Genomic DNA, 13,370 nt, shown 5'->3' with positions numbered 1-13,370 from the left:
TATAATGGAGCATGTTCCTAGGTGGTTAACATCCTTACCCCTACTTATTATGGATTGACAAAGGCAACACACGTCTTGACACCTGTTGTCCAGATTTGTGTAGAAATAATTCCTCACCGAAGAGGTGGCTTTTTTGGTATTTTGCTCAGGCATGAAAATGGGCTTTCTCATCCCACGGACAACAACTGTCTCCACTGGTGCCTTATTCAAACAAACCATATCACCATCAGAATCCTCATCGTCAATTTCCTCCTCAGCGCCAGCTACACCAATATCCTCCTCATCCTGGTGTACGTCTACAGAGACATCCTCAATCTCAATATCAGCAACTGGACAATCAGTGCTCTTCCCAGCACTTGCAGGGGGTGTGCAAATGTTGGTAGGAGCCTCCTCTTTCCATACTCTCTTGGGAAGGCCAGGCCTACACATCGCAACCGTGGACACACTTGGACTCTCCTTGGGGATTTGTGATATCTCTGAACGCACAGTTGTTTTTTCCTGAGCTTTAACAAGCTCAATTTTGTTTAATTTTTTTGAGAGGGAGGAGGGCTTCCATCCTCATGAGAAGCTGAGCCGCCAGTCATGAAAGGGTATGGGTCCTTGGGTCGACTCAACTTAGGTCGACAGTCATTAGGTCGACCATGGAAGGTCGACATGCATTAGGTCGAGAGTGGCAATAGGTCAACATATTCATTAGGTTGACAAGTACTAGGTCGACAGGTCAATAGGTCGACATGGGTTTTTGGACTTTTTTTGGTGTCGTTTTCTTCGTAAAGTGATGGGGAGCCCCAATTAGTGCACCATGTCCCCTCGCATGGCTCACTTCACTCGCCATGCTTTGGGCAAGGTGCCTTGCTCCGCTACCACTGCGCTTGGCACAGGTTACCGTTCCCAATTGTAGTCCACGTGAAAAAGTCCATAAAATAAAAAAAAAGTGAAAAACTTATGTCGACATTTTGACCTGTCGAACTATTTCATGTCGATCTAATGATCATGTCGACCTATTGACTATGTCAACCTAATGTATGTTGACTTTCAGTGGTCGACCTAATGACTGTCGACCTAAGCTGTGTCGACCTAACAAACGTATCCCTCATGAACATAGGCCAAGGCTTAGCCGTTCCGTGCCACTTCGTGTCATAAATGGCATATTGACAATTTTGCGTTTATCATCAGATAATTTCTTTTCTTTCTGATGATTAATTTTTGCTTCTTGGATTTTAAGTGCCCTCTATTACATTGGGCATCGGCCTTAGCAGATGACGTTTATGGAATTGCATCATCATTGTCATTACTGGTGGCTTCAGCAGCTTCAGCACTAGTACTAGGTAGTGATGAGCGGGTTCGGTTCCTCGGAATCCGAACCCCCCCCGAACTTCAGCCTTTTTACACGGATCCGAGGCAGACTCGGATCTTCCCGCCTTGCTCGGCTAACCCGAGCGCGCCTGAACGTCATCATCCCTCTGTCGGATTCTCGCGAGGCTCGTATTCTATCGTGAGACTCGGATTCTATATAAGGAGCCGCGCGTCGCCGCCATTTTCACACGTGCATTGAGATTCATAGGGAGAGGACGTGGCTGGCGTCCTCTCCATTTAGATTAGAAGAGAGAGAGTGAGAGTGAGACACTTGATTTACTGGAGCTTAGGAGTACTCAGAGAGTGCAGAGTTTACTAGTGACTGACCAGTGACCACCAGTGCAGTTTTTTTATTATATTATTATTTAATATAATCCGTTCTCTGCCTGAAAAAAAACGATACACAGTGACACAGTAACAGTATACCATATCTGTGCTCAGCCTCAGTGTGCTGCATCATCTATGTATATCTGACTGTGCTGAGTGCTCAGTGCTCACACAGCTTAATTGTGGGGGAGACTGGGGAGCAGTAGCAGGAGTACATATTATTTAACAGTGCACACTTTTGCTGCCAGAGTGCCACTGCCAGTGTGACTGACCAGTGACCACTATCTGACCACCAGTATATTGTGATTGTCTGCCTGAAAAAGTTCAACACTCGTCGTGTGGTGTTTTTATTCTATAAACGCATTCTGCTGACAGTGTCCAGCAGGTCCGTCATTAATTATATAATATATACCTGTCCGGCTGCAGTAGTGATATATATATATTTTTTATATCATTATCATCCAGTCTATATTAGCAGCAGACGCAGTACGGTAGTCCACGGCTGTAGCTACCTCTGTGTCGGCAGTCGCTCGTCCATCCATAATTGTATACCACCTACCTGTGGTGTTTTTTTTTTTTCTATCTTCTTTATACTACTAGTAGCTTACTTTAGGAGTCTGCAGTGCTGCTGACAGTGTCCAGCAGGTCCGTCATTATATAATATATACCTGTCCGGCTGCAGTAGTGATATATATATTTTTTTTATATCATTATCATCCAGTCTATATTAGCAGCAGACGCAGTACGGTAGTCCACGGCTGTAGCTACCTCTGTGTCGGCAGTCGCTCGTCCATCCATAATTGTATACCACCTACCTGTGGTGTTTTGTTTTTTTTCTATCTTCTTGATACTACTAGTAGCTTACTTTAGGAGTCTGCAGTGCTGCTGACAGTGTCCAGCAGGTCCGTCATTATATAATATATACCTGTCCGGCTGCAGTAGTGATATATATATATATATATTTTTTTTTTTTATATCATTATCATCCAGTCTATATTAGCAGCAGACGCAGTACGGTAGTCCACGGCTGTAGCTACCTCTGTGTCGGCAGTCGCTCGTCCATCCATAATTGTATACCACCTACCTGTGGTTTTTTTTTTTTCTATCTTCTTGATACTACTATTAGCTTACTTTAGGAGTCTGCAGTGCTGCTGACAGTGTCCAGCAGGTCCGTCATTATATAATATATACCTGTCCGGCTGCAGTAGTGATATATATATATTTTTTATATCATTATCATCCAGTCTATATTAGCAGCAGACGCAGTACGGTAGTCCACGGCTGTAGCTACCTCTGTGTCGGCAGTCGCTCGTCCATCCATAATTGTATACCACCTACCTGTGGTGTTTTTTTTTTTTTTCTATCTTCTTGATACTACTAGTAGCTTACTTTAGGAGTCTGCAGTGCTGCTGACAGTGTCCAGCAGGTCCGTCATTATATAATATATACCTGTCCGGCTGCAGTAGTGATATATATATATTTTTTATATCATTATCATCCAGTCTATATTAGCAGCAGACGCAGTACGGTAGTCCACGGCTGTAGCTACCTCTGTGTCGGCAGTCGCTCGTCCATCCATAATTGTATACCACCTACCTGTGGTGTTTTGTTTTTTTTCTATCTTCTTGATACTACTAGTAGCTTACTTTAGGAGTCTGCAGTGCTGCTGACAGTGTCCAGCAGGTCCGTCATTATATAATATATACCTGTCCGGCTGCAGTAGTGATATATATATATATTTTTTATATCATTATCATCCAGTCTATATTAGCAGCAGACGCAGTACGGTAGTCCACGGCTGTAGCTACCTCTGTGTCGGCAGTCGCTCGTCCATCCATAATTGTATACCACCTACCTGTGGTGTTTTTTTTTTTCTATCTTCTTGATACTACAAGTAGCTTACTTTAGGAGTCTGCAGTGCTGCTGACAGTGTCCAGCAGGTCCGTCATTATATAATATATACCTGTCCGGCTGCCGTAGTGATATATATATATATTTTATATCATTATCATCCAGTCTATATTAGCAGCAGACGCAGTACGGTAGTCCACGGCTGTAGCTACCTCTGTGTCGGCAGTCGCTCGTCCATCCATAAGTATACTAGTATCCATCCATCTCCATTGTTTACCTGAGGTGCCTTTTAGTTGTGCCTATTAAAATATGGAGAACAAAAATGTTGAGGTTCCAAAAATAGGGAAAGATCAAGATCGACTTCCACCTCGTGCTGAAGCTGCTGCCACTAGTCATGGCCGAGACGATGAAATGCCAGCAACGTCGTCTGCCAAGGCCGATGCCCAATGTCATAGTACAGAGCATGTAAAATCCAAAACACCAAATATCAGTAAAAAAAGGACTCAAAAATCTAAAATAAAATTGTCAGAGGAGAAGCGTAAACTTGCCAATATGCCATTTACCACACGGAGTGGCAAGGAACGGCTGAGGCCCTGGCCTATGTTCATGGCTAGTGGTTCAGCTTCACATGAGGATGGAAGCACTCAGCCTCTCGCTAGAAAAATGAAAAGACTCAAGCTGGCAAAAGCACAGCAAAGAACTGTGCGTTCTTCGAAATCACAAATCCACAAGGAGAGTCCAATTGTGTCGTTTGCGATGCCTGACCTTCCCAACACTGGACGTGAAGAGCATGCGCCTTTCACCATTTTGCACGCCCCCTGCAAGTGCTGGAAGGAGCACCCGCAGTCCAGTTCCTGATAGTCAGATTGAAGATGTCAGTGTTGAAGTACACCAGGATGAGGAGGATATGGGTGTTGCTGGCGCTGGGGAGGAAATTGACCAGGAGGATTCTGATGGTGAGGTGGTTTGTTTAAGTCAGGCACCCGTGGAGACACCTGTTGTCCGTGGGAGGAATAGGGCCATTGACATGCCTGGTGAAAATACCAAAAAAATCAGCTCTTCGGTGTGGAAGCATTTCAACAGAAATGCGGACAACATTTGTCAAGCCGTGTGTTGCCTTTGTCAAGCTGTAATAAGTAGGGGTAAGGACGTTAACCACCTCGGAACATCCTCCCTTATACGTCACCTGCAGCGCATTCATCATAAGTCAGTGACAAGTTCAAAAACTTTGGGCGACAGCGGAAGCAGTCCACTGACCAGTAAATCCCTTCCTCTTGTAACCAAGCTCACGCAAACCACCCCACCAACTCCCTCAGTGTCAATTTCCTCCTTCCCCAGGAATGCCAATAGTCCTGCAGGCCATGTTACTGCCACTGGCAATTCTGACGAGTCCTCTCCTGCCTGGGATTCCTCCGATGCATCCTTGCGTGTAATGCCTACTGCTGCTGGTGCTGCTGTTGTTGCTGCTGAGAGTCGATGGTCATCCCAGAGGGGAAGTCGTACTCGTAAGACCACTTTTACTACTTCCAACAAGCAATTGACTGTCCAACAGTCCTTTGCGAGGAAGATGAAATATCACAGCAGTCATCCTGCTGCAAAGCGGATAACTGAGTCCTTGGCATCCTGGGCGGTGAGAAACGTGGTTCCGGTATCCATCATTACTGCAGAGGCAACTAGAGACTTGTTGGAGGTACTGTGTCCCCGGTACCAAATACCATCTAGGTTCCATTTCTCTAGGCAGGCGATACCGAAAATGTACACAGACCTCAGAAAAAGACTCACCAGTGTCCTAAAAAATGCAGTTGTACCCAATGTCCACTTAACCACGGACATGTGGACAAGTGGAGCAGGGCAGGCTCAGGACTATATGACTGTGACAGCCCACTGGGTAGATGTATGGACTCCCGCCGCAAGAACAGCAGCGGCGGCACCAGTAGCAGCATCTCGCAAACGCCAACTCTTTCCTAGGCAGGCTACACTTTGTATCACCGCTTTCCAGAATACGCACACAGCTAAAAACCTCTTACGGCAACTGAGGAAGATCATCGCAGAATGGCTTACCCCAATTGGACTCTCCTGTGGATTTGTGGCATCGGACAACGCCAGCAATATTGTGTGTGCATTAAATATGGGCAAATTCCAGCACGTCCCATGTTTTGCACATACCTTGAATTTGGTGGTGCAGAATTATTTAAAAAACGAGAGGGGCGTGCAAGAGATGCTGTCGGTGGCCAGAAGAATTGCGGGACACTTTCGGCGTACAGGCACCACGTACAGAAGACTGGAGCACCACCAAAAACGCCTGAACCTGCCCTGCCATCATCTGAAGCAAGAAGTGGTAACGAGGTGGAATTCAACCCTCTATATGCTTCAGAGGTTGGAGGAGCAGCAAAAGGCCATTCAAGCCTATACAACTGAGCACGATATAGGAGGTGGAATGCACCTGTCTCAAGCGCAGTGGAGAATGATTTCAACGTTGTGCAAGGTTCTGCAACCTTTTGAACTTGCCACACGTGAAGTCAGTTCAGACACTGCCAGCCTGAGTCAGGTCATTCCCCTCATCAGGCTTTTGCAGAAGAAGCTGGAGACATTGAAGGAGGAGCTAACACAGAGCGATTCCGCTAGGCATGTGGGACTTGTGGATAGAGCCCTTAATTCGCTTAACAAGGATTCACGGGTGGTCAATCTGTTGAAATCAGAGCACTACATTTTGGCCACCGTGCTCGATCCTAGATTTAAAACCTACCTTGGATCTCTCTTTCTGGCAGACACAAGTCTGCTGGGGTTCAAAGAACTGCTGGTGACAAAATTGTCAAGTCAAGCGGAACGCGACCTGTCAACATCTCCTCCTTCACATTCTCCCGCAACTGTGGGTGCGAGGAAAAGGCTCAGAATTCCGAGCCCACCCGCTGGCGGTGATGCAGGGCAGTCTGGAGCGACTGCTGATGCTGACATCTGGTCCGGACTGAAGGACCTGACAACGATTACGGACATGTCGTCTACTGTCACTGCATATGATTCTCTCCCCATTGAAAGAATGGTGGAGGATTATATGAGTGACCGCATCCAAGTAGGCACGTCAGACAGTCCGTACTTATACTGGCAGGAAAAAGAGGCAATTTGGAGGCCCTTGCACAAACTGGCTTTATTCTACCTAAGTTGCCCTCCCACAAGTGTGTACTCCGAAAGAGTGTTTAGTGCCGCCGCTCACCTTGTCAGCAATCAGCGTACGAGGTTACATCCAGAAAATGTGGAGAAGATGATGTTCATTAAAATGAATTATAATCAATTCCTCCAGGGAGACATTGACCAGCAGCAATTGCCTCCACAAAGTACACAGGGAGCTGAGATGGTAGATTCCAGTGGGGACGAATTGATAATCTGTGAGGAGGGGGATGTACACGGTGATATATCGAAGGATGGTGATGAGGTGGACATCTTGCCTCTGTAGAGCCAGTTTGTGCAAGGAGAGATTAATTGCTTCTTTTTTGGTGGGGGTCCAAACCAACCCGTCATTTTAGTCACAGTCGTGTGGCAGACCCTGTCACTGAAATGATGGGTTGGTTAAAGTGTGCATGTCCTGTTTATACAACATAAGGGTGGGTGGGAGGGCCCAAGGACAATTCCATCTTGCACCTCTTTTTTCTTTCATTTTTCTTTGCGTCATGTGCTGTTTGGGGGGTGTTTTTTGGAAGGGCCATCCTGCGTGACACTGCAGTGCCACTCCTAGATGGGCCAGGTGTTTGTGTCGGCCACTAGGGTCGCTTAGCTTACTCACACAGCTACCTCATTGCGCCTCTTTTTTTTCTTTGCGTCATGTGCTGTTTGGGGAGTGTTTTTTGGAAGGGCCATCCTGCGTGACACTGCAGTGCCACTCCTAGATGGGCCAGGTGTTTATGTCGGCCACTAGGGTCGCTTAGCTTACTCACACACCTACCTCATTGCGCCTCTTTTTTTTCTTCTTTGCGTCATGTGCTGCTGTTTGGGGAGTGTTTTTTGGAAGGGCCATCCTGCGTGACACTGCAGTGCCACTCCTAGATGGGCCAGGTGTTTGTGTCGGCCACTAGGGTCGCTTAGCTTACTCACACAGCTACCTCATTGCGCCTATTTTTTTCTTTGCGTCATGTGCTGTTTGGGGAGTGTTTTTTGGAAGGGCCATCCTGCGTGACACTGCAGTGCCACTCCTAGATGGGCCAGGTGTTTGTGTCGGCCACTAGGGTCGCTTAGCTTACTCACACAGCTACCTCATTGCGCCTCTTTTTTTCTTTGCGTCATGTGCTGTTTGGGGAGTGTTTTTTGGAAGGGCCATTCTGCGTGACACTGCAGTGCCACTCCTAGATGGGCCAGGTGTTTGTGTCGGCCACTAGGGTCGCTTATCTTACTCACACAGCTACCTCATTGCGCCTCTTTTTTTTCTTTGCGTCATGTGCTGTTTGGGGAGTGTTTTTTGGAAGGGCCATCCTGCGTGACACTGCAGTGCCACTCCTAGATGGGCCAGGTGTTTGTGTCGGCCACTTGGGTCGCTTAGCTTAGCCATCCAGCGACCTCGGTGCAAATTTTAGGACTAAAAATAATATTGTGAGGTGTGAGGTGATCAGAATAGACTGAAAATGAGTGAAAATTATGGTTATTGAGGTTAGTAATACTTTGGGATCAAAATGAACCCCAAATTCTATGATTTAAGCTGTTTTTTAGGGTTTTTTGAAAAAAACACCCGAATCCAAAACACACCCGAATCCGACAAAAAAAATTCGGTGAGGTTTTGCCAAAACGCTTTCGAACACAAAACACGGCCGCGGAACCGAACCCAAAACCAAAACACAAAACCCGAAAAATTTCCGGTGCTCATCACTAGTAGGAACTGGAAGTGGTTCCTGATCTTCCACTATTTTTTCCTCCAAATTGTTGTTCTACATTTCATAGGCCAACACCCCTTTAGTATTACAGCACACAGAACAGTTCCCCTTTATTTTCACAGCACCCCTGTAATCTTACAGCATACAGACCAGTTTATTTTAACAACTGCACCCCATAATTTTTACAGCATACAGTGACAGTGTAATATTATTTTAACAGCAGCACCCTTGTATTTTCACAGCATACAGGACCAGTGTGCTTTTATTTTAACAAGTGCACCTCTGAATTTTCACAGCATACAGGGCCATTGTACTTTTATTTTAACAACAGCACCCCTGAATTTTTACAGCATACAGTGCCAGTGTACTTTTATTTTATCAACTGCACCCCTGAATTTTTACACCATACAAGACAGGGCCAGCACCCCTCTATTTTCACAGCATAGAGAACCAGTGTGCTTTTATTTTAACAACTGCACCCCTGTATTTTTACAGCATACAGGGCCAGTGTAAAATTATTTTAACAGCAGCACCCTTGAATTTTTATAGCATACAGGACCAGTGTGCATTTATTTTAACAACTGCACCCCTGAATTTTTACAGCATACAGGACCAGTGTGCTTTTATTTTAACAAATACACCCCTGTATTTTTACAGCATAAAAGACAGTGCCAGCACCCCTCTATTTTCACAGCTTACAGGACCAGTGTGATTTTTTTAAACAACTGAGCCCCTGAATTTTTACAGTACACAGGGTCAGTGTAATATTGTTTTAACAGCAGCATCCCTTTATTTGTACAGCATACAGGACCAGTGTGCTGTTATTTTAACAGCAGCACCCCTGAATTTTTACAGCATACAGGACCAGTGAGCTTTTTTTTTTTTTTTTGTATAATCTGTTTTTATTGAGAAGAGTACAGACTTGTACCAGCATGTAAACATGTATGAACATCAGTCAGCGGCATAATAAAGTGTTGTACATAAACATAAACAAGATAGCAGCCGTGTGTTCAAAATATCCAAAGTCTGCACTAACATTTTTTAAGATAAGAAACATTAAAGAACACAAATATGGAACGAGAAAAAGAAAATAATAGAGAGGAAAGGTGACCGAGCCGAGAATGCGGAGCAGAGGAGGAAGGAATATGTGAAATGAACCGAAAGATTCAAACATGTTGGCCCGGGACTTATGCCAAATAGCAAACAATAAATATGCTCCCACATCCCATCTCATTTCATAGAAGAAATACAAGTCTTGTACGATTCAGAGGTCTTATATTCTATCCAGGGCAACCACGTAGCAATAAATTCAGATTGTCTATCCCCAGCACTCAGTAATATGTCTTCCATATTCATGTAGTAGTCTAGTCTGGAGAACCAGGTATACCGTGTAGGAGGACTAGAGGACCTCCACATAGTGAGAATTACTGCCCGTGCAGCTTTTCCAAGGTGTCGTAGTAGAGAGGGTTTATAAGTAGAGAGTGGGGTCGTGGAATGGTTCAATAACCAATAAGCCGGGTCAGACGGGACAGGGGCACGTAGGATATCACCAGAAATGGAAATTACATCCCCCCAGAAAGTTTTAATAAGGGGACAGGTCCACCAGATGTGCAACAAAGAACCTAGGTCCTTATGGCATCTCCAGCAGGCAGGAGAGATAGATGGGGAGATGGCGTGGAGGAGGGTAGGGTGTCTGTACCATCTCATCAGAATCTTATATTGTGTTTCTCTGACCTGTATGCATATGGAACTCTTATGATCTTTAAGAAAAATAGAGTCCCATTCCCTGTCCGAGAGAGAGATGTTCAGATCTCTCTCCCATTTCTGGGTGAAAAGAGGAGGGGTCAAGGAGTCAGACGCACACAGGAGCTTATACAGGGTGGACACAGTATGTAGGGGGTTTAGGGGCGCAACACACATTTTTTCAAATGCGGTCAGCTCTCGGGATGCCTGACGGTACATATCCGTGTGTAGAAAGTGTCAAACCTGTAAGAACTTCCAGAAGTCTTCCTGCGGGATCTCCCATTTTGCCCAAATCTCCGAGAATTGCTTAATCCCGGACGGGTGAACTAACTGACCTACCCTAAAAAGTCCCTCCAGCGCCCAGTTTTGGTAATACCAAAGAGAGTGGCCAGGTGGGAACGTCGGGTTGCTCGAAAAGGAGGTAAGAGGGCCAAAGACAGAGGAGATGTACGATCGTCATCTTATCACTTTCCAAAATGAAAGCATAGGAGAAACAGTCGGGTGAGGATGCAGGAGTTTGGGCAAGGTCGGGAGCCAAGGGAAAATTTCAGGGTATAGCTGAAAACATAGGCCCTCCAAGACCACCCATTGTTTGACCTCCCGACTCCTGGTCCAATCCAAGACCCTGTTTAAGAGGATTGCATGGTAATAGGTTTTAATATCTGGGAGTTGAAACCCACCTTTTTTAGGCAGGCGAGTCAGAACGGATCTACCAATTCTGGGCCTCTTACGGCGCCAAATAAATTGTTGGATCAGGGATCTTACAGTCTGGAACCAGGAGTCCGGGATTCGAATTGGCAAGGTCTGGAGGAGATAGAGTAATTTGGGTAATGTGTTCATCTTTACAACATTGATTCTGCCTAGCCACGAAAGATTATGGTGTTGCCTTCTGCAATAATCATTTCTAATGGCCTGGAGAATAGGGTGGAAGTTCAGGGACATCAAACGCAATGAGTCGCTGGAAAGCTGGACTCCCAGGTATGTAATGTGGGAGTCTCTCCATATAAATGGGAAAGTAGATTTTAAGTCAGTTAAGATCTTTTGAGGGGTTGAGATATGAAGGGCATAGGATTTAGATGTGTTGACTTTAAAACCTGAGAGTGAACTGAAAGTGTCCAATTCACACATTAGGTAAGGAAGTGAGTGTGCAGGTTGTGTGACAGCCGTCAGCAGGTCATCTGCAAACAGAGCAAGTTTATATTCTATGTTACCCACTTGAATCCCCTTAATACCGTCATTCACTCTAATAGCCCTGGCCAGGGCTTCAATACAAAGAACGAAAATCAGGGGGGACAAGGGGCAGCCCTGTCTCGTTCCATTACTTATAAAGAAGTTGTCAGAAAGGATCCCATTAACCCGTACTTTAGCCGATGGCTGCGTATAAAGTGATAATATTCTATGGAGGGCTCGTGGGCCCAACCCAATGCGCTCCAGCACCGCCCTCATGAAGTCCCAATTTACTCTGTCAAAGGCCTTTTCGGCATCTGTAGACAGCAACACAGTAGATGTCCTGCTGCTAGAGGCCAGATGTATAAGGTTGAGGATTTTTGTCGTATTATCTTTTGCTTCACGACCAGGGACAAAGCCCACCTGGTCCCTGTGGATGAGGGATGGGAGAAACTCGTTCAATCGAAGAGCCATCAATTTCGCAAAAAGTTTGAGATCCAAATTGAGCAAAGAAATGGGTCTGTAACTGGAGCACACTGAGTGGTCCTTCCCCTGTTTAGGGATCACAGTAATGTGGGCCTCAAGGGACTGACGTGAGAAGTGGGATTCAGCGGAGACGGAGTTAAAGGCCTGTAATAATCTGGGGGCGAGAGTCTTCTTAAATGTCTTATAATAGGTGGCGGTAAAACCGTCCGGGCCTGGACTTTTACGTAGGGGTGTGATGGAAACAACGTGTTCCACCTCGGCCAAAGTGAAAGGTGCTTCCAGGGAGTCACGAGCGGAGATTGACAACTGAGGAAGCGCCACTCTAGCTAAGTATTTCCTGGATCTCAACATAGTAGAAAGGGGATCGTGGGCCGGAGAAGGGTCACCCAGGTTGTATAAAGTATTATAATAATTTTTAAAGCACGCAGCTATCTCCGGTGTCTTAAAGCATACGGAGCCCGCGCTATTTTTCATTGAGGGAATAAAAGAGGCCAATCTTTGGGATCTAAGTGCCTGTGCCAGCAGGCGCCCCGGCTTATTTCCCCACTTATAGTATTTGCTGTTACATTTACACAAGGAGGCTTGGGTTTTATTGTTGAGGGTTGACCGGAGGTGCGTCCAGGCTTCGGACAGCTCCACCAAATCGGAGGGAGATAGGGAGGATTTGTGGCGGGCCTCTAAGGAATTAATTTTATGCAGTAGTGTGGTGATTAAGGCCAGTCTATTTTTCTTCACAAAGGAGCCTAATTGAATCAGTTTACCCCATATAACACATTTGTGCGCCTCCCAGACCATGATTTTGGATACATCCCCTGTATCGTTAATGGCAAAATAATCAGATAGCGCCTTATCTAGTTCTGATTTGCAATACTCATCATATAGGAGGGATTCATTAAGGCGCCAGGTCCAAGGACCAGGGGTTCGGGAGGGGGCGGAGAGAGATAAGAATACCGGGGCATGGTCTGACCAAGTAATGGAACCAATAGAGGCGTCCAGTATTAAGGGAAGGTGTTTATGGCTCAAAAACAAATAGTCTAGGCGTGAGTAAATCTGATGTGGGTATGAGAAGTTTCTGTCAGCGGGGTGTGTGACCCGCCAAGAGTCCGCTAGTTGAAATTCGTGGAAGACCTTCATAACTTGTCTATGTTTTTGTTCAGAGAATTTAGGGGCTGGCGGGGAGGTATCAATGGAGGGGTCCATGTACCAGTTTAAGTCGCCTCCTAAAACTACAATACCCGTCATGAGGGCTTCAAGTCGGGGAAGTTGGGACCGAAAAAAGGACAGTTGGCCTTGGTTTGGAGCATAGAGGGCTATGAGAGTGTACGCCTGGGAAAATATATTGCATTGAACCACCAGCAATCTCCCTGGAACTAATTTATGGACTGAGACATTGGGTTACTTGGAGGGCTTTAGAAAAAAGTATAGCGACCCCTTTAGATTTACTTTCAGGATTGTTGGAGTAGAAAGCAAGGGGGAATCTATGATTCACTAAAGAGGGCCTGCGAGCAGAGATCTTAAAGTGTGTCTCCTGAATCAGAGCCACATCTATTCCGTCTGATCACAGCGTCCTAAATAAGTGGGACC

This window comes from Pseudophryne corroboree, chromosome 11, assembly GCF_028390025.1.
Source record: "Pseudophryne corroboree isolate aPseCor3 chromosome 11, aPseCor3.hap2, whole genome shotgun sequence".
NCBI classification, from domain to species: domain Eukaryota; kingdom Metazoa; phylum Chordata; class Amphibia; order Anura; family Myobatrachidae; genus Pseudophryne; species Pseudophryne corroboree.
The sequence above is the reverse complement of the archived record's forward strand: the minus strand, read 5'-3'. Positions refer to the sequence as shown.